Raw genomic sequence first — 20,638 nt, forward strand, 5'->3', positions numbered from 1 at the left:
ATCCAAGAGGAATTCTGTGATAAAAGTGAACTGTACTACTTACACCAAGGAAATACATCATAATTTCTCCCAAATGAACTAATGTATTAAATGTTTCATTCCTACTGTTCCCTTGTGTAGACAACCTGACTCTTTTCAATTTTTAGGAAACAATCATATTTACATTGGTGAAGTACTTCCATTCTAACACCTCATCACTCTTCTGTAATTTACCTTTTTCAGAAAAAATATTTTCAGAAAAAATATTTTCAGATTTGATGGCTGAAAATTCTGCCTCTGAAGTTGGTTTGGACCCTTTTTCCTTTTTGGTTGAAGGAGTGTTTCTTGGGGCAGGGGGACCCACACCAAACACCAGCCCCAGAATGCCATTAAGCAAACCACCAAATAATGTCTGAAGCTGAATTTCCAGAGTTGGCCTTGAACTACTGGAGCCTTTGATCTGTCAAATAGAAATGGTAATACTTCCACATCTCACTAGAAATACTAAAGATAAATTCAAATTGATTTAGTGATTGCGAAGATCAACCACCATAGTAATACAGAAAAAACAATGGAGCAATTCACGGAACTTCAAATTCAGAACAGCTCAAGTATTGGACCATAGAATGAATGATGAGAATAGGAAAAACAAACAAACAAACAAAAAAATGAGCTACTAACCAATGCTCAAGCAAAATTCATTCTTTGCTCTAAGTGTCCTGATGCAACAAAAACAATATATAATTGTGCAATAGTATTTACAGGCGTCAAAGCCAGAGTGGAGAAAAAAATTCTGGCTCCTCTGCACACAAAATGAAGTAATATTATTTAGGCAACAGCTTTTACGTACACTCTTAAATATTTATACCTGTACACCATGAACATAAATTACTCAGCTGGGACAGGCTGCAAGTGAATGGTGTTTAATAGATATCACCAGCTTCAATAAATCAGGCTTACGTGAAAATACTTAACACTCAAGCTGGCTATTAAATACTTCCCACTACTTAGGCAGCACATATTAAAGAAGTGCCTAGGTAGGAACTGAAGAAATTTCCATTAAAACACAAACACAAATGCCATATTTTACAATTACATGGACACAGCGATGGTGGTATGTGCTCAGCTCACGGCTGACATCCCTAAGGGTCTTTTTGTGGAACACAGACAGCTCACCCAAAGCAATTCTCCCAACAAAAGTCTAAGTACTGAAACATTATTTCCTCAAAACTTATGGTAAACTATCATAACTGCATAAGACCCACAGTCCAGAAGAGCAAAGTGTGGGTACTACTGAAAAAGAAGAGAGGGTAAAAAATACTACCTACGTTGGAGAAAACAAGAGGGTTTACAGTTATTTTTGCTCAACTTTTTTACTGTAAATGTACACTAAATCGCTGCTCAAATACTTCTCTCAACATTTCATGCCTATAAAAACTGCTGATACGCTTTTAGTCTGAAAATCCTTAATCACAACCATGACAGCAATGAACAGACTACACTCCATAAAGTTCTTACATGACATCTTATAGGTTTGTCTCTACTTGCAATTTGAATTTAAAGGCAGTTAAAGACAGAACTTAAGCACAGCTTGGGTGTATCAACCCAACTGGAATCAAGGTAAGCAAAATGCAGACTGCATATATTATTAAATATTATACTTACATGACTAAAAAAAGTGTAGTAAATATCATGTTATGTGACATGTCAGAGGTAAGAGAAGAAATGACAAATATACTTGAATCATGGCAGTCTCTCCCTAAGTAGCTTATTTGTTTGTTTAGTTTCAGGCACAATGGGAGCCTGGGCTAATTCAGGTTGCCTGTTACTACCTCATTATAAATACTAATTACTGCTATTACTTACTAAACATTTATTTGGGTTAACCTATAATGCAAGCCAAGATGTCTTTTCAAGTCTATCTCAGAAGCCCAGCAGGAGCAGTTGTGATTCCAAAGTGAGTGTGAAGACAGTATTTTATAGAGACTTTCTTTTCCTCTCTAAATAGCCCTACATTTTTATGCAGACTTCCAATCCTTTAATACATCAAAAGTCCTTCAGAAGGATGCATTCATTGTCAGAAGTAATCCACCTGAGCCCTCACCCACAGCAGCATGAGGATAACTATCAGGAGGTACAGGTAGGGCAAAGCTTTTTGGGGAGAGGTGAAGAAGGGGGAGGCAAGTTCAACTCTTCTCCCTTTGAAAAGTGAAGACTTTGGTTTAAGTTATATTAGTAACATTTTGCAGTTATGTTCAAAGTGCTTAGGATCAGCTAATTAATCCTTGATATAGGGAAGTGACATACTTGTTAATTTTTGATAGGACTAAAATCAAGGAGGACAAGAAAATTACTTAAGCCAAAAAATTCAGGCTTCAAGCCATCTCAAGCCAATGAAACATAAAATGTTCTTAGCAAACAGCAGCATATCCTCAGTCAGAAGACAACCAATTACCAGTTAATTCAGACCCTTCTGAACAAATAACATTTCAATAATTCCTTTATCATTTCATAGCATAAATGACTGAAATAGGTATTAAAAATGAGACCCAAGAGCTCTACTCACCAGGAAGGAGAAAAAAACAACAAAACAAACTACAAAAACAAGACAAATTATTCTGTAGACAGCAATTTCTAGTGATTTCAATCCAACTAGCTTCTGCATTTTCGAGTTCTGTGTTTCTTTAGCAAATCTGTGCCTGTGCATCAGCCATCCCCATCTCCGAGTACATGCATATTAATTTTCTCCCACGTGACAATTCTCATCGGTCATTTCAGAGAAAAAAAGATAAGGGATTTTATTTTGGTTTTGTTGGATTTTTTTTTTAATGTGGACAAAGTTCAAAATGGCCAGGTACACAAAACCTGTGATGTATTCAAGACGCTTGCAGAGATAAGACTATTCATAACATTTTCGGGGACCTTGAGCTGAGCATGTGTAGCCTTATACAACGAAGTAGGAAATGAGCCTGGAATAAACAAAGCTTGGCTTCCATTCTCAAGGAAAAAAAAAACAAACAACATCATCTCTGGAAACAAAATTGACTGCAAAAGAAGAGAAAGACCATCTTCGGTTTTGACAATTTACTGTGAACAAGGGAATGGAAAGAGCTCAAGGCTCAGGCAAGGAGTCTTGATGAAATAAATTGACAGCCACTGATGCCTGACCTTTCCACGCAAGTGATCTAATCCCCTGGCAGAGCATCGCTGTGTCTTTCCCCAGGTGCAACGCTCTCTTATTCCACCTCTACCACGCGTTGCTCTCAAGACCACATTATAAGAACTGCAAGAACAGCTGAATGCAACCACTAGACTTGGAGGGGAACCTCTGCCACCACCCAAAGAAAAACTCAAATCCTTTGGATGTTTGAGCTAGAGTCAAAATGATCAATATATCCGCTCTAGTCTGCCAGTGAATGACCAGCCTGCTACAGGTGCATCAATCTACAAGGATTCTATTACTATTTTTGTAAAGATCATCTCTTTTTCACTGTTCAACAGTAAAGAAGCAGCTCTCTTTCTGTTGTGTTTGTATTCTCTACCATGACCCCTCCTCACTTGTACTCTCTCATTATCTTCCACTGATGGAGAAATATAACAGCCTTTTAGAAATTTCCAGCACTTGGAAGACGTAACTTCCACTCATCACAACAGAGAACACTTAATCCTACAGCCTGTTCACATGTTTGAAGTTCCAGATAGCCCCTTTTCACTGCTAGGAACACAAGGACTACTTCCGTTCTGCAGAAACCTTTGTGGACATTGAGAAATGCCTTCTATCTACTTAAGTCATCTTCTGAAGGTGGAAACCACTTGCTGATTAAATCCAGTTTGCAGCATATCAGAGTTTCCTAAATTATTTCATCAGCAAGGGCTGAAGAGAACAATAGCTCTGTGCTGAGCCACATGCATCATTCTGTGGGTTAGGAGAGAACTCATTTAGTGCTCTAAATCTCATTATAACTTGCTGATCGGGATGTAAAATATGCACTTATCTCTGAACTGAAGGCTTTTAAACAGCTTGAAACAAACTCAGCTCTTCTGTATTCAAGTAGCAGTTGTTTCTTATTCCTTGCACTTTGGGAGGCCTATCTGAAGAACTCTCTTAGTAAACAAATTAAAATTATATTGCTATATTGGATTTAGACAATTTAAACCAAAAGCTAAACACTGTAGACCAACTGTTCAAAGGGTAAATGCAGATTGCAGATACAAGGCTCAAATACCAGAACTCCAGATTTCCCTGTGGCAAGCTGGACAAGTCTGTGCCCATCTGTGAAATGGGAATAATTTCCTGCTCCTCATAGGTGATGCGAACACTTACAAAAAATCCCCAGTAGTCTCTGGACAGCAAGGAACTTTGTTTCAACAAGCAGGAGTTCTCAAAGGTGCCTAAATTTGAAGGAAGACACAGCTCTAGGGGCAGATGGAGTGGGACAATAGCCCTGACAGCTACGCTGCCAAACACCCAAATGCAGCAACCCCTGGGAATTTTAGTATCAAAGTTTCCCTCGTCAGCAGACTAATGGGCAGCACAGAGGGAGGAAAACACTTCCAGGCTAGTATTCTTTGGGGGGTTTGTTGGCTTTCTTTAACATCTTAACGGCCATTCTGTGTATTTTTCCCTTGCACTTCAAACCTCTGCAATGAAACTTAAATCTTGTTTAACTAGACTTGTTTAAACTGTTTTTACAAACCCCAAAGAGTTTATTTCCAGCTCGCCACTTGCACGCGAAGTGTATGAATTACCAAATGTAGGTTTTTTTCCAGCATCCAGGAGGAAACCCGAGAGTAAAAGCATGCTTCTTGTTTTTAAAATACCTCCTTAAAAAGCTTTCAGAAGTTATTTAATACTGTTTTCAAGAAGTCCGTGCTATCTCTGTAATCATGCATTCTGTGGCAACAGTAGGAATTCAGGAATCCAGCTCTCCCTGCACGTAGCACCATGCACGCACACCTATAAGCAAGTCAACAACCACAGTGACAAGCTGGGCTGTTCTAAGTTTGGGAACGAAGGCTGCAGTGTTTTTGGAGGCCAGCAACGCGTTGCTGCTTTTTTAGTGACGGGCATGCACACGCTTGGCCTCCCAAACCAGATTCTCCCTTCCTGCCCTTCTACTGGATGACATTTCCCCCTCGCAGGACTTGGTCATCAACCTTTCTGTACCCCTAAAAGAAAACCGTGGTGCTGTCCTGACCCCACTACAGAAGCACATCGCATTCTCTACAGACTGGGACGTGAAAATTATGTTTGTTCTCTTTCTGCATCCTTTAGTCCTGCTGACCTGGCCCACCCAGCCTATGACACTGCCACACCTCCCCAACACTCGATGTCAAAACCTTTGCTCTTCACCTTCGTTGCTCACCCCAGGTTATCATATAATCATAGAATCATTAAGGTTGGAAAAGACCTCTAAGATCATCAGATTTAAGTGTCAACCCAACACCATCATGTCCACTAAATCATGTCTTGAAGTGCTCTGTCTATACATTTTTTTAATACCTCCAGGGATAGTGACTCCACCACTGCCTTGGGCAGCCTGTGTTAGGGCCTGACAACCCTTTCCAGGAAGAAATTGTTCCCAATATCCAATCTAAACCTCTCCTGGCATAACTTGAGGCTATTTCCTCATGTTCTGTTGCTTGTTTCTTGGGAAAAGAGACAGATGCCCGCTGGCTTCAACCTACTCTCAGGCAGGTGTAGAGAGTGAGAAGGTCTCCCCTCAGCCACCTTTTCTCCAGACTGAACACCCCCAGTTCCCTCAGCCGCTCCTTGTCAGACTTGCACTCCAGAACTTTCCTCAGCTCCATTGCCCTTCTCTGAACATTTGCTTCCCAAAGCAGGACCCACCACACATCCTCATCCACCACCTCCATCCTCACTCCTCTACAATCGCAATCGAAGCCGAAGCACACCTACAAATCCCAATTTTACGGCCTTTTGCATGTGCTGACAACTCCCAAGTGCTACCATGAGGACCCACCTACACCGAGGGTCCCACAATCACTCATTCACATTCAGGAGTTACTGCCTCGATGTTGCAAAATACCCCATTTTGGAGCAGTCTTCACACCACGAGTGTATGCGTGTCACAGTTTGGGAACCTCTGCTCTAAAGAACGAAAGTCATCAGATGCCTGTCATCAAAACTACTTGTTAGTGACACAGAGACTGCTGGAGCAAAGGCTCTTGAGGTTTGCTGGAAAATTCAAGAAAAGTTGCACCTAATTTAATAAATCTACTTATACAAGCAGAGCAGTCGAGTGAATCAGGTACTTGAGAATAACACGTCAAGTGCCTTTTTACCTTTCACCAACACCCTGCTACTTGGGCAAATTACCCAATTGCTGTGATTCTCTTTTATTTACCTGAAAAAATAAGCACAAAAATTGAAATAATATTTCTTTGTCTTCCAGGGGCAGAACAAAATAACCCAATACATGTGTGATGTTCTCTTCATATAAAAAATAAATGGCATAAAGCAGATTATCATCTAAAAACATTAGAAGCAAATTAAGTAGGTTGCAAAACCAAGCACTAAAAATTATAGAGTAACAGATTTATGATCATCTGTGCAACCTTAATCCATTCCACTGTGTTAGTTCAGCCCATATAGTGAGTAAGTCAGAGAATTTATGGAAAAATATCATGTGGCTACAAAATTATAATTACAGTTGCATCTGTTTTTCCTAACTTTTGAATGTTCAGCTTTACAGATGAAATAGCTTTTTGATTTAATGGAACTGCACAGGTTTGGGTTCTAGTCTGCAATATCAAATTGTACTTTTTTTTATATATATGCTGTATTAAAACATATTTCACCCACAACAGTATCAGAAAACTGTATCAAATTATCACATTATGTCACATGGAAACAGACTGAATTAACAGAATTTCAGTAGTGTATTTTTCCATTTTCACTGAATTTGAAAAATAAACTAGATTGAAGTATATTTACCAGAGAATTATTTTCCATACAGAGAGCTTTGTATATACAATATTGTTTCCATTTCCCACAACAACAAAAGCCTAAAATCAGGCCAAATGCTATTTTCAATGACATTTTTCAATTCATTAAAGCTTTTTTTTTTTCCCCATTTATTTTGGGCCTTCAAAGGGATTATCACCATTGCATCTTCAAAAACACAGAACTTCATGCCAAATCACTCAAGTCTGGGTAAACTGTTTAAAAGGTTAAGGACATAACTATTAATCTAGCTGTCAAGAGGCGCTGGCATCCCACAACTTCCCCAATGTCTTCAGTGAATATTCCACACTGAAGACAATCTGATTCCACTAAATACAAATCTGGGAATGTGCTTTCAGACACTCAGGAAAAATTCATATGGAAGTCTTTTTACAATGAACACTTAAAAACTACTTCTATAGAGAATTATTTGCCAGGACAATAGGATACAGCTAAAAGAGTACCAAGAAAGCTTTCAAATACAAAGCATATTCCAAAATGCTAGATTTTCATAACCTTAGTTTAAAATAAAGAAAGAGTTACGTGCTGACGAAGGCAGAGCTCGTTTCAGTCCTTATTCCTACCCTGTGAGTCAGAGAGGCCCAAAGTAATATGGTATTTTACCTGACCCTTCACCAGCAGCTCTCACTTATTCCATAAACCAACATTCTTATGACGACATTTGGAGACACAAACAGCAGTATTTTACCCATCAGTTCTGTTTCAAGAAATTCTAACTATTATAACAATAACAAATTAAGCTTCACACTAATTACATTTCAATACACATTGGGATTTTGTGCTCAACTTTACAGCAAGTTGAGATATAAGCACACTGTAAATACTGGAGTTTCATATCCTTAACAATACTGTACGTGCAGTATTTCATTATTGAATTTGAACTTAGACGTTGTATAAGAATGCAGCATGATCTACTGGGTTCTGCTATAAATGTTTCTACTATAAATGTTTCCAGAGCGTCAAGTTATCATTCCTTCAACCCTAACACAGCATCTTCCATCATTAAAAACTACTTGACTGGTATTCGCCTTTCAGCCGAGTGCCATTTGCAACTGGAGCATGGAAGAAAGTCTGGTGAACTCATCCTGCCAAGCTTCCCTGTTGAAACTCGGCTTGGAAATCACTGCTCATAAAAAAGAAACAGGTAGCAAAACTGCCAACTGTTTACAGAATTAGTGGGAAGATCCAGTACTCCTCTTGTCAGCAATCACATTTAAGACACGCATGAAAGACAAGGTGCTCAAGCTTTCAGACCCTGCCTACAACAGGTTTAACTCTAGCTACTTGTTTATTTTCACACACCATTTTTCAGGTATGATTTAAAAGAACGGGTCACAAATGTGTCAAAATCCTTTTCAGGTTAGTCAGACTTCTGTTAAAAAAAAAAAAAGCCAGCTTCAAAGACAGAGGCTGGCTAGCACTTCCACTAAAAAGTTCATCTCTCAATTTACCCAACATCTCTGAATTATGTTGCTAAAACTGGATGCAAAGTCTCAGAATAAGAGCAAAATATGTGCTCTAGGGGAAAGAAGAAGAGAAGGAGGGTAGTTACTAAGTATGGGACTCACAAGAAATAATAAGAAAAAGAATTTAAGCAGTCCAAGCTGCAAGATTTCTTGTACAATTTACACATTAATCTGATTTCATGGTCTGAAAATTCATAAAATTCTGAAAAATCTATTGCTTCAGTCCAGGAGCTCTACAATGTTAACAGAGAAGGAAAATTTTTAAAGATATTCAGTTTTTATTGTTAAATTCTCAGTGCAGTTTTAGTGAAAGAATGTAATACCTACTTTTTATTATTATTATTATTATTGAAACAGCAAATACTGTTCTGAAACTTTTTGGGTAAGGCGTCACTGTGCTGTGGGTTGGAATGTTTCTCCCCTCCCTAAGCCCTTATTTCCAAAGACAGTATATGCTGCATAGAAGAGAAAACACTAACACTAGGGGTATAACTTTATCAACACCTCACCATATTGATATCTGCGATACCACTTAATATAATTTGATCCTAAGGTAGCACTGTGATCTAAACTTATCCCTTCATTCACAACCCAGATCCCACATAAGTGGGAAAGCTATGGATTTGTTTGGGGTTTGAACAGTTCCTCATTCATAATTTCATCACAGGAATACAAGAAAAAAGCCTACTTTTTGCCTTTCCTGGCATTTTGCCTGATTTTTGAAGTCTTCACACTCTGCAAATCCAAAAAAATGAGACCCTTGGGATTTTAGATGTCACATTAAAAAGGGGGGGAGCAGATATTAAGCCAAATACTGTTTTGAGCTCTTTTCATAGCATATTCCATGAGAGATAATTAAAAATAAACACAAAATAAACATAAATAGCTTAAAATAGAGCTGTTAATGATTTGTGTTCCAAAATAGCTAGTTGCAGGATCAGACTTGACTGGGACATTTCCAACACTTGTTTAAAACAGAATCTAATGCTTAAAAATCTTTTTCCTCTGCAGAAAAATGCAAACACATCTAAGAGCCCCTCCACTGACCAGCCTGAAGAAGTTGACAATTTGTGGATCCTGAGAGCAAAATATGGATATTGTAGAGTTCACTAACCAAGGCAAGCCAGCAAATTATTGAATTATATATTCACTGCACTGTTTTCCTTTCCTCAATCACATTCCTGTAACTCACCAACTTGTATCGGCTTCACTAAATCAAGCACGGACACACACGGGTTTAAACACGACTGGCAGGATAGCTTGCCTCAGCTTACAGAACATCATAAACCAGTAAGCAGGTTTAAACAGATTTAAGAATATCTATGTGCAGATTTACCTAAGTTGGTTAACAAATCTACCTAGTTTAGGCCATGCAACCTTGTCCCCCGGACCCGAGCACTTCGGTGAGGATTCTCACTGTGCACAAAAACCCCTTCTTTGCTTTTTCCCCCACTCACCCAAGGGCACCTAAAGGAAATATCCCACTGCTCCCTGTGCTGAGACGTGCTGGAGTTGCTTCCCAGTCAATTGGGTCAACTGCACGAGAACCTACCTGTCTGCTCAGAGGAAACAGCAGGAACAGTATTGCAGGATTATCAGCGCAGAAGCTATTTATCCTGCGTTTTCCCTGCGGAACATACTGGCACTAGCCCAAAGCCAAGCGAAGCCTAGTTTCTAACCTAGATTCCCAGTCAGGTAAATTAGTTCAGGCTTAAAGAACCTCCAAACCAGTTCAGCAGTTTTGTTGTTGGATTTTTTTTTTTTCCTTTGTAAATGACAGGAGCCCAGGTAAAGCGCACAGTGCTGACACATCCTTTATACCTAGACCAGGCCTCTGAGCACTTTAAAGTTTGTCCCACAGCAAAGCCACAGCATTTAAAATGGTCAACTTTACATGGAGATGCTGCTGTAGTGGTAAAAACCTGTTCTGCATCACCCTGACTCACATGTGCAAGGGTAGGTATGCAAAGAGTTGAAGCCGTTTACAAGCAAGCCATAATTTTTAATATTGCAGCTACAGAGAAACATCCTATTCCAGATCCTGCTGTGCCAGGGGATGAGGTTAAAGCTCCTGGCTGTTCTCAGATTGATCAGCAGAGCTACGTCCACTGCAGCTCCAAGGGGCTGGATCAGGCCTGGCAGCAAGGAGGCAGGCAGTCACCTCTCAACAGACCATAAAGCACTGGTTCACTGCAAGCTCATTTAAAAACAAACAAACCAACAACTCAAAACTCCGTATTTAGGATGCTAATATGCCAACCCTCCTCATGCCCTCCACCATCCAGCTGCTTGTCCATCACAGTTTTGCTCCTGCATCTCTTTAGGTTCAGTCTGTAAGCTTTTGGAAGCAGAATCCACTTTTGCTCTATTTTTGCATCACTCCTATCCCGCTGCAAACTCAGTCCATGCCTGGGGTTCCTGGGTGCTGCAGCAATACAAATAACAGAACCACCAATAAAAATCGCTTGTTTGTATCCACCAGCAATTAAACCTCATATGTAGAAGCCCTGGCCACATGCTACAGGGTATTACACATCACGCTGGCCTCTCAGAAATACCTGGTTAAAATATTTACCTGTTAGTCCAAGCCCTTCCTGCCTAAAATCCTGTCTTTAAAGGCAGAATCTAACTTCTAAAACTATTTATTTTATTCCTCCTCTTTGATCAAAGAGATAAGAACCACGCTTCAAAGACACACAGTCAACCAAGCAAAACAAGAATAACTTGTCATATAAATAGTTTCCTTATACAAAATATACTGTTTTTCAACTGGCAAACTATTTATGCAGGAGACAGGATATTTTTAGTAGTAGCACTCACACCTTCATTTCAGACAATCCCTGCAGAGTCTCATGCAAATTACCCCCCTCAGATTAGCAAGCAACAAGGTGCTGATCTCCAGCAGACCTGTTCCTTCAAAAATTGCTTATATAATTAAGCAAGCCTAATAATCCCAAAGGCTTAAAATATTTATAGCAGCCTACCAATAACCACGCCAGGAGACTGAAGACAAGTCAAAAGAGGGCACATGTTCCCAAATGCAGACTTTTACAACGTGAGAATGACAGTGATATTGCTCCAATAAATCTACAGTGGAAGTGTATGACTAATTGTATGAATTAGTCATGCCGTTGTGAGCATGTGTCGTAGCATTATCAGAGGGCAAGGCTTGGGGAAAACAGGCACACTAAAAATCAAAGTCGGCCCATCGTGAGTAAGAAGTAAAGGCCTGTTTCTGCTGAGCCAGAGGCCCCGCTCGCCTCTCGGGGCGCCTGTTTGTTTTGGAAGCAAGGATTTGTGCTGCCATATTGTTTGGCAACATGTTTCAAACAACAGATACCCATCTTGAGCAAATAAGTTGAGATTTAACGTTTCATCATGCCCATCGGCTTGGAGCCAGGTGCAATATTGCCAAAGTTACTACTGTTTATTATCTACCATCAAGAGCTGTTTGTCCCCTTAAGTGGCAACTTGAACTTTAATCATTTTCACAAAACAGGGCTGCAAAGCTGCAGATACTACACTGCTTACCAAGCTTCCCTGCAACTTTGTGGCTTTGCATCCATCTTTCTCTGGTTTCCAATGTTTCTCTCCCTGCTGCTCCACAAGAGACCCAGGTATAGAGCCACGCAGGCACCACATACTATGTATACTTCCAACTGTAACACACATTTTTTTACTTTCACTTGTGTAACAAAGCTGATGGCCAGAGAGTAAAGAGTTCAGAATACTTTTACGTTTGCTTAAATATTCTGCAGGCAGAGGATCACAGCCCCTAAACAGCAATGGGACAGAGCATCCCTAGAAAAGCAAATAAAGCATCTTTTTCCTTCATATAAATTTACCATCTTGCCAACTACAACTCACCAGGTATATTACTCCATATATACACACACACATGCAAATTTTACAGACACACACAGATATATATGTATATCCTGCCAGCCCACACAAGCCTGATCTTTTTTTTTTTTCAGTCTAAGCCACCAACACGAAGAATAAAAGCCATGAGACAGGGTGAAGAACCCAGAAGCACCACCCACACGAGTCCAAATTTCCAATTTTAATACACTTTGCTGTGTCACTCTTTTTTTTTTTTTTTTTTTTTGGCTATGCTGTATTTGGGTAGTGAAGATCTGATTATCTACTGTATCCTGATTAAGCTTCAAGAGGAAGCAAGCAGCAGCCCCTGACAGCACTCCACACCTCCTTAGCTTTGCAAACATGCTCTTTTGGGCGCAAGGGAAAAAAAACAAAACAGTCAGGAGACCATCACCCAACGTGCACGACCCAGTTCTCAGCCACCGAAAGGTCAAAACGCACCTAGGAAACGGTGGGGCTTGAGCGTGCCTAGCAACCTACATCGGAAGGAAACAGCCTTTCCGCAACAGATTTTTCTACCGCTAAATGTCATATTCCAGTGGCTAGAGGCCCCCCGCTGCACAAACCGGGGCTACCACCGGCACACGCACCGTCGGGTCATTCGGGATTATTCGCGACCTGCTGCCGGTCCGCGCCTCTAAGAGAGAAACGAAGCAAATTCAGGGCAAGCTTTCTGCTCGGAGAAGGGCAGCGGGTGCCCGCTTTCCCCCGCCAGCCTCCCGCAAAGCCCCCCGAAAGCCCGGAGCCAAGACAGCCCACGCGAGGAGCCCGCTTCCCCACACAACCTGCCTGACAGCGCGCTCCGACGGCGCCCGAAAGCCCCTCCCCGGCCCCTCAGGGCCACCTGGGGGCTCCCCCCCCCCCCGACCGACCCACCGTGCCACTTCCCTCGCCTCGGCTGACAGCCAGAACCGCCCCGCCGGGGTCGGGGGGCGGTTTTGGGACACCCCCCCACACACACACACAGACGATGTCACAAGCAGACAAAGACCTGCCGCTTAAAAACGACACCGAACGAAGCGTCCTCCCTGCCCGGGGCGGGGGGTGGGGGGGGGGAAACAGAGCGGGTCCGCGGGCCCCCGCAGGCCCGGCCGAGGCCCCGCTGCCTCCCTCCCCTCAGCCATCTTCTTCCAGCCGGGAAGGGGCTGGGGTGGAGAAGGGCGGGGGAGAAGTGTGAGAAAAACTGCTTTTTCACTTTTTTAATCAACTTTAAATGAATCATAAGCGGCGAGGGGATAATGTATGGGGGGGGGGGGGGGGGAAGGGGGAAAAAGGGAGGGGTGGGATGCAAGCAGCCGAGGCGGCGGGAGGGGCTCCGCCGCGCAGGGTCCCCCCCGGGGCGGCCCTTCCTCAGGGAGCCGAGGGCGGGCGAGAGGAGGTGGGGGGGGGGGGAGGCCGCGGCGGCCCCTCCGCGCTCCGCCCGCCGCCATGGCAGCCCCGGGGCGGGGGGGCCGGGCCCGCTCGCCCTCCCCGTCCCCCCCGCCGTGACAGCTGCGGGCCGGGGGGCTGCGGCGGGGGGGGGGGGGAACGGGGGCCGGCCCCGCCAGACACACCCCCGCCCTGCGCGGCGGGGCAGCCGCGGCCGGCGTGTCCCCCCGCGTCCTCCCTCCCTCCGTCCGTCCCTCCCTCCCGCCGGGCGCCACTCACCTGCCGCCGCTGCCTGGGTGACAGCCGCTCCCCCCCCCCCGCCCCAGCCACCGGGGCTGAGGCCGCGGAGCTCCACGGGCAACGCGACAGCGACTCCCCCGGCCAAGCGACGGGGGCGGCCCCGGGGGGGGCTGCCCGGCTGGCAGCAGCCCCCGCCGCGATCGCCGGTGGCCGGGAGCGCTGGTTGGCGGCGGCGGCGGTGCCGGAGGAGGCAGGTGCCGCTGGGGGCCCCGGTTCCCGTCGCGGGGCTCCCGGGCACCCGGGGCCCCTTGCCTGGGCGGCGCGGCTGGGCTGCGGGGCTCCGGCTCGCTCGCCGCTTCTCCCTCCCGGCGGGACGGGGCGGAGCTGGGCACGGAGGACGAGGGGGGCGGTGTCGGAGGAGGCCGCGGCGGCCCGGCCCGGATCCCTCCTCCTCTCTCAGTGGCTCCCGACCGCCATCTTCCTGGCTGCCCCCGCGGCGGCCCGGCCCGGGCGCTGGCAGCGCGGCGCGGGGGCGGCGGAGCGGCCGCCAGCCCCGGGAAGGGGCAAGGGGGGGGGGGGCGACATATGCGGGGCAGAGGGAGCGGGCTGGGGTCCCTCCCGGCGGGTCGGAGGGGGGTTCCGACAGGCCCCACAGTGGCTGGAGCCGCCGAGCTGCCCTCCCCGCCCCGCACACCCCGCCAGTGCCTGGCGTGGCGGGGACTCGACTCGTGGCCCCACTGCCCCAGGCCCGCACCCTGGCCCTGTCTTCCGAGATGAATCGTCCAATTGTAGAATGGTTTGGGTGGGAAGGGGCCTTAAAAGGTGATTCAGTTCCCACCGTCTTCCCATGAAACTGGCCTTCCAGGGATGGGGCAGACACGGCTGCTCTGGGCAACCTGGGACAGGGTCTTGCTACTCTCTTAGTGAAGAATTTCTTCCTAATGTCTAACCTAAATCTACCTTCTTCCGATCCCAAGCCATTCCCCCTTGTCCTGTCACTCCCTGCCCTTGTCAGAAGCCCCCTCCCCAGCTTTCCTGTAGCCCCTTCAGGCACCGGAAGGTGCTCTAAGGTCTCCCTGGAGTTTTCTCCTCTCCAGGCTGAACAACCCCAACTCCCTCAGCCTGTCTCCAGAGCAGAGCTGCTCCAGCCCCTCAGATCATCTCTGTGGCCTTCGCTAGACTCACTCCAACAGCTCCATGTCCTTCTTGTGCTGGGGACCCCAGAGCTGGACACAGGCATGGGGTCTTCTCCTCCCACTCACTAGCAGGAGCTGCTGTCACTGAGGCACTTTGTGCAGGAAATTACCTGTCTCCAGCCACCTTTCCCAGCGAGGCTTCAAGGAAGACCTAAAGGCCTTCATCTTGCACTAGTGTTGGTCTCAAAGGGCCCAAACATGCCTTGGATCAGCCAAGAACACATGAAGTTCAGGAAGCCATATGGGTTATGGATGGTCCCACACAGACCTTGACCTACTGCTTGGTCTCCTCACTGGCATTTTTTGCTCTTTCCAGGCAAAGCTGCTGCACTTGAAACAGTCACAGTTGCTCTGTCGACTATTTGATCACATTCAGCCTGTATCTGCTTACATTATTCATCCTCTCTGTGGAACTGTGAAATCCCCACACACCTCATGTGTCATGAAGCAAAACAACTCGGTGGGTTGAATAGTTAAAATAAACCAGAGCTTCAGGTGGCTCATTCTCCTCCGTGGAGGTTCTTTATTCCACCAAGGCTTGTGAGTGCCAGTGTTACAACAAAACAAATTGGCCTTAAAAGGCCCAGTCGAACATGTAACATTGCAAACCAACCAGGTGTGGTCAGCAACATCATCACCTGAGCTGGACTTTTGTCTTCCTCAGAAAGCTGCACCTTTCTTGGGGCTCACACAGTTACCTCTGAGGTTCTCTGCTTCCCAGAAAAAGCTCCTGTAAGCTGTATTTCCAAATGCCTCCTTATTTCTGGAGTACCTGTGAAGGGAATGAGCAGGATAAGCCTGAGTCAACCCTTTAGCAAGAAAAGGGCTGGGGAATATTGATTGCAGGCTTCTTAGTCGTTCTCTGTCATTTTGGGAATAAGATTATTAGTGGGCTGTTCTTTATTAATTTCAACCTGGTTAACTGTAGGTGCATCTGTACATAAAATGCTGTATGTTTTGTTCATCTTCAACTACACAAATAGTGCACTTTTTTTTTTTTTTTTTTTTTTTTTTTTTAGAATTTCAGGCCTGTGCATATGAACAAAACCATCAAAAACAAGTGGGGAAGTGGTGGAGAAACGAGAGCAGCGACCTGAGATCATTCACCCACAACAAAACCCGTGCTGCAAAACTCAGGCTGTCCACAAGGTAACGAAGGAATCCTTCTGATTCTCCTTTAATTGCATTCTTGGTCGGGGCTGAGGCAACGCTAGCAGCCGCTGCATGCTGCTGCATGACCCTTCGTTGCAACACATCTAGGTGGAAGTGCTAATAGATTCCTTCTGGTCCTGTTCACTTCATGACAGCAGCGAGGGGAGGAAGCTGTGTAAAAAGTCCCCGAGCCTTCCTTAGCTGCCAGCTCTCCACTGCCTCTGCAGGCTATGCCCACTTTGGTTTTATTCAGGCAGAAAATGCTCAGCCTTCACAACTAATCCAGAGCTTGATGTTAGAATCTTCCCCCTCCATGAATTCCTCACGAGAAAGTAATACATGAGCTAATCTCAGGAGGTAGGGACATTGTAAGTTTTCAGTGATATTAGCACTGAGAAGTATAAAACCATTTTTATTACTTTAATCTGCAAGTTCATTTTTAAATGGAATGCAGGTATAAACAATGCTGGGTTTAAGTACCTTGCAGAGCTGTCAGGCTTTGACGATTTAAATGAATGAGACTTCAAAATGTATTATGAAAAAGATTAACTGTCTCATTGAAATACATGAAATAAAAATGAAATCCATCAGAAAAATGAAATTATTTCAAAACTTTCTAGAATTAAATCCAAAACAAAAGACCTCTCCCACCAGGTAAAGTGATACCAAGGTGGGGTGAGACTTTATCTGAGAGGAGCTTTAATTTCCAACTGACTTCCAATGACAAGTAATTTACTCTTGTTAGATCTTTCTAGCCTGAGCACTTTGTAAAACAAGATGACATTGTTATCTTCATTTTGCATATACAGAGCAGTGTTTAAGAGGTTTAAGTAGAGGTCAAGCAACAAGTGAGAGATGGAATCTCCAACAAAAACAGTGTCCAGGTCTCTTGGTTGTCCTGTTCCCTGCTGTAAATCCTGAGTGTGAAGCTGTCACTTGTAGCCCACTTTTCTGTACAACTTACTTGGGCTAAAGGCCATTTTCTGGCTTTATTTCAGTTTATGAAGCAGCCTATTTTAAGATTATTTTAAGAGTTTCTCACAAGCCGCAAGTAGCCACAGCACAGTCGTTAATCTAAGAAGGCAAAATTAATAGTGTGGAGTTCTTTAAAGCTTCTTGGCCAAGCTCAGCATTGTAATAAGTAATAAATAATTTCTTTGATGATAGTATTGCCTCTACTTAATATGAGTATGGTTCTTTAAAGCTGAATATGGGTTTGACTGTTTCAGGCTGAGCTCCTCTGTTACTACTGACTTGCTTATACTCTAAAAATGTAATAGAAATGTTAAGATTGGTCTAAATGGGTGGTTGAACAGGAATGCCAGGTGTGGGAGCACAGGGAGGAGCAAATGGTAGGAGAAGGGTACAAGAATGGCATTTGATGATGGCATCTGGACTAGCAGGTCACCAGGATTGCAGCACACATCAACCTGCATGGAGCTTGTCCACCTGTGAGCAGACAGAGGGCTCCAAGAAGGAAGATCTCTCCAGAGGGTAAAACATCCCTATCTGCTCCCACAACAGCTAAAAGCCAGCACGTGGAGGAACTCAGAGCTGAGGATGAACATCCCGTGTCCTCCAGCTCATCCCGAGGCGAGGCAGAGCCCTGGACACAAGCATGGTGGCATCGGAAGGTACTACACGGTGCTTCTGATCCTGCATGAGAAAGTGATCGGAATCACCTTTGCTTTATTTTTTTTTTCCCCACCCTCTAAGGTCTCGCACGCAGGTGCTGCAGCATTGTGCCGCCATTTCCTGTGTGACAATCTTTTTGCTAATGCTCAAGACCACCAAAAAAAGATCGGAAGGTTTGGGATTTTATGCAGCAGAGGATGCATTAAACAAACAAACAAACAAAGACTCCAAGCCAAGAGCAGGATGCTTTTAACGCACCGACTGAACGCCTTCCCCAAACCTTTTTTACAACTTTGCAAACACGCTTCAGCCGACATGAATGCAGGAGCCCATTAAGGTTAACGAGTTGTTTCGCACCCAGACACCTGCTCAGACCCGCACGGGTTCATGCGGGCCCCCCTGGCCCAGCTGCAGAGCGCAGGGGCTCGGGGAGAGCGGCGGCTCCCGGGAGGAAAATCCTTCCCCAGGGTGGACGTTGGAGGCAGCGCCCGCTCCCAGCGCCGCTCGGGGAAGCCTTAATGAAAAGCAGCTCATCAGCAGTTACGTAACCTAATGATAATCCGGCTCAGGCCGGGCAATACTTAAAGCCACAGCGTCTCTCTGCCGTGACCTATTTTATGCTCGATGCAAGGGCGAAAAGTATGTGGTTTGTAACTCTGCTGCGTCTTTCAGCGGGGAGTTACTGCCTGTCGGTGGAAGAGCCCCCTGCGCACGCTTCTTCTGCTTTCCTGGCTGCAAAGCAACCGCTTCGGGTTTGTCGGTGGCTTTTTATGGTATCGGCTCCAAGGGCAGGCACAGCAGAGAGCGAATTTGTAAACAATTAGAAGGAAAACACTTAATGTCCTGCAGGAAACTCGGTGCACTTTGATTTCAGCTTCAGAAGCTGCAGAGGGTCTGGGGGTATGTTGCAGAACACTTTTGATGCCACGTTGAAGCACACAGACAGTTTTTGGTTTTATTAGAACTCAGAGAAGAAAATGCATGCTTCCACGTTCAGGGGTCATATTTGATTTAAGAAATTGGTGAAGATGGCACTGACGTAACTCGAACTTGTATGACTGGCCAGCCCCATGTTACCATTTTTTACCTCTCAATCTGCAGAAGTATCAACAAGAGATTAAGCACAGAGATGGTGATTCAGATCTCTGCATTTAATCTGGCCACAGATGGTGTGAAAAGAGGGACAGCCCTACAAAATAGCAACAGATTGTTGTTTGTTTTTTTCCTCAACAATCACTTTTTTGTTTAATAAAGAGAGAGAACAAGTGGCCAAATTTAAAATACAGAGGAAACCTCAGTTTCTTACAGTTGCCCTCCTAGAGAGCTTCGAAGCATTATTAATGGACTGATTTCTGTTAATGATTAATAATGGGATTGTGTTTATGTACTTAACTAAAGTTATTATTGTTACCATTATGAATTCCTATCTTTCCTAGGGTAAATATTCCAGTTTGTAGAACATTGAACAAGTTAATGACACAGCAGGTTGCAAAAAGGAGGTTGTAGTGCTGTTCTGACTATAAGGAGCACTGCCCATTACACATAGTATACTCATTTTGGACAACACTTATGCTTACACAGAACCCTGTTGTTTTCAGCTTAGTGATACCAATGCTTTATATTTACTTCCACAAGGAATGCTACCATGCTTTGCAAAAATGTACTACTATGCCTGATACTTGGTGCTGACAGATTCCCAGAGCAGATGATGTGGATCTGCTGATTTCTTCTGGGTTGGATAAGTTGCCCAGGCTAATATGGAGTGTTTTTTAAAAGCTGATTTTTAATGCCCAACATTAGGCAGCTTAAGGTCAGAAATTAAATTACTATTTAAAAGATCTACAAAACTTAATGTTGGTAGAAATATTTAATTATGTTTAGAAAGTAAAATAATAATTTAAAAAACTGTGGTGGTCATGTTTGTTGGCTTTTGAAACATCTTCCTGTGGAGCCTGCAACCAAAACATTGCTGCATTGTACTCACATTTAAGAAACAGAAAGTGGAGCTAAATGTAGATTATTGAAATAGTGTGGCTGATTATGAACTCTGAAGGGAAATCACGTAACCTCATTTTATCTCATCTGAGCAAAAGTCCAACAAAAAACAAAGGAAATACATTTTTTTCAGTTTTAGTCATCTCAGGTATTACTAATCACAGAAGTAGAATAAATGCATTTGAATGTGCTTCAGAGCCCTTTAAAGTGAAATCATTAAATCAGGTGTGAAGGGGTTGCTTCTAGATGAGAGGGTTAAACAGCTCTTCTCAGCCCTGTGAAGGTACCAAGCCCTTGCACAGGTCAGCTGTGCTGGGTATTGGTGTCTGTGCCTGCCTGTATCTGCAGTTCAACCCTGCTCCTAATGTGTTTGGCTAACTGGATAATACTGAATATAAAATAAAACAGTATTTGCTCATCCTTTTCTGATGGTATTTTTTTTGTCATTGGCTTTTTGGTGGCTTATGTAAAGAATAATTGATGTTTTCAGTCTGTTGGTAAGTAGAATGATAACTCCCATCAGAGTTGGTGTTACTTGTCCTTTTTTGGCAATCATGCCAGAGAGACCAAGTGCTGGATAGGGAATGAGGCAGAACTGTTCTCTAACTCTAGAGAGATGATCCCACTGAGAGCCCCCTGTATTTACTCATCTGCACTTAAAGACTGTCAGTTTTATTCAGATATCTACTCAGTCTGTGAAATACTTTTCCTTAACCTACTTTTAATGCCTTTGAAGT

General features: G+C 44.2%; 1 protein-coding gene and 1 long non-coding RNA gene across 12 annotated transcripts in view; one reads left to right on the forward strand and one right to left on the reverse strand.

Annotated features, from left to right (window-relative positions):
- Positions 1-14,284, reverse strand: part of NCOA1 (nuclear receptor coactivator 1) — a 182,676-nt gene extending 168,392 nt beyond the window's left edge. For all 11 annotated transcript variants that reach the window (XM_051615136.1, XM_051615135.1, XM_051615134.1 and 8 more), the window contains exon 1: positions 13,963-14,284. The gene's annotated coding sequence lies outside the window, so the exon portion shown is untranslated. The remainder of the gene's footprint in view (positions 1-13,962) is intronic.
- A 969-nt stretch (positions 14,285-15,253) lies between these two features.
- LOC127383218 (uncharacterized) lies at positions 15,254-20,279 on the forward strand. The gene is made up of 3 exons (XR_007889130.1): positions 15,254-15,579; positions 16,139-16,268; positions 17,675-20,279. It is a non-coding gene; the product is annotated as an uncharacterized LOC127383218 (long non-coding RNA).
- The last annotated feature ends 359 nt before the right edge of the window (positions 20,280-20,638 follow it).

Source organism: Apus apus, chromosome 3, assembly GCF_020740795.1.
Source record: "Apus apus isolate bApuApu2 chromosome 3, bApuApu2.pri.cur, whole genome shotgun sequence".
In the NCBI taxonomy this organism is placed as follows: domain Eukaryota; kingdom Metazoa; phylum Chordata; class Aves; order Apodiformes; family Apodidae; genus Apus; species Apus apus.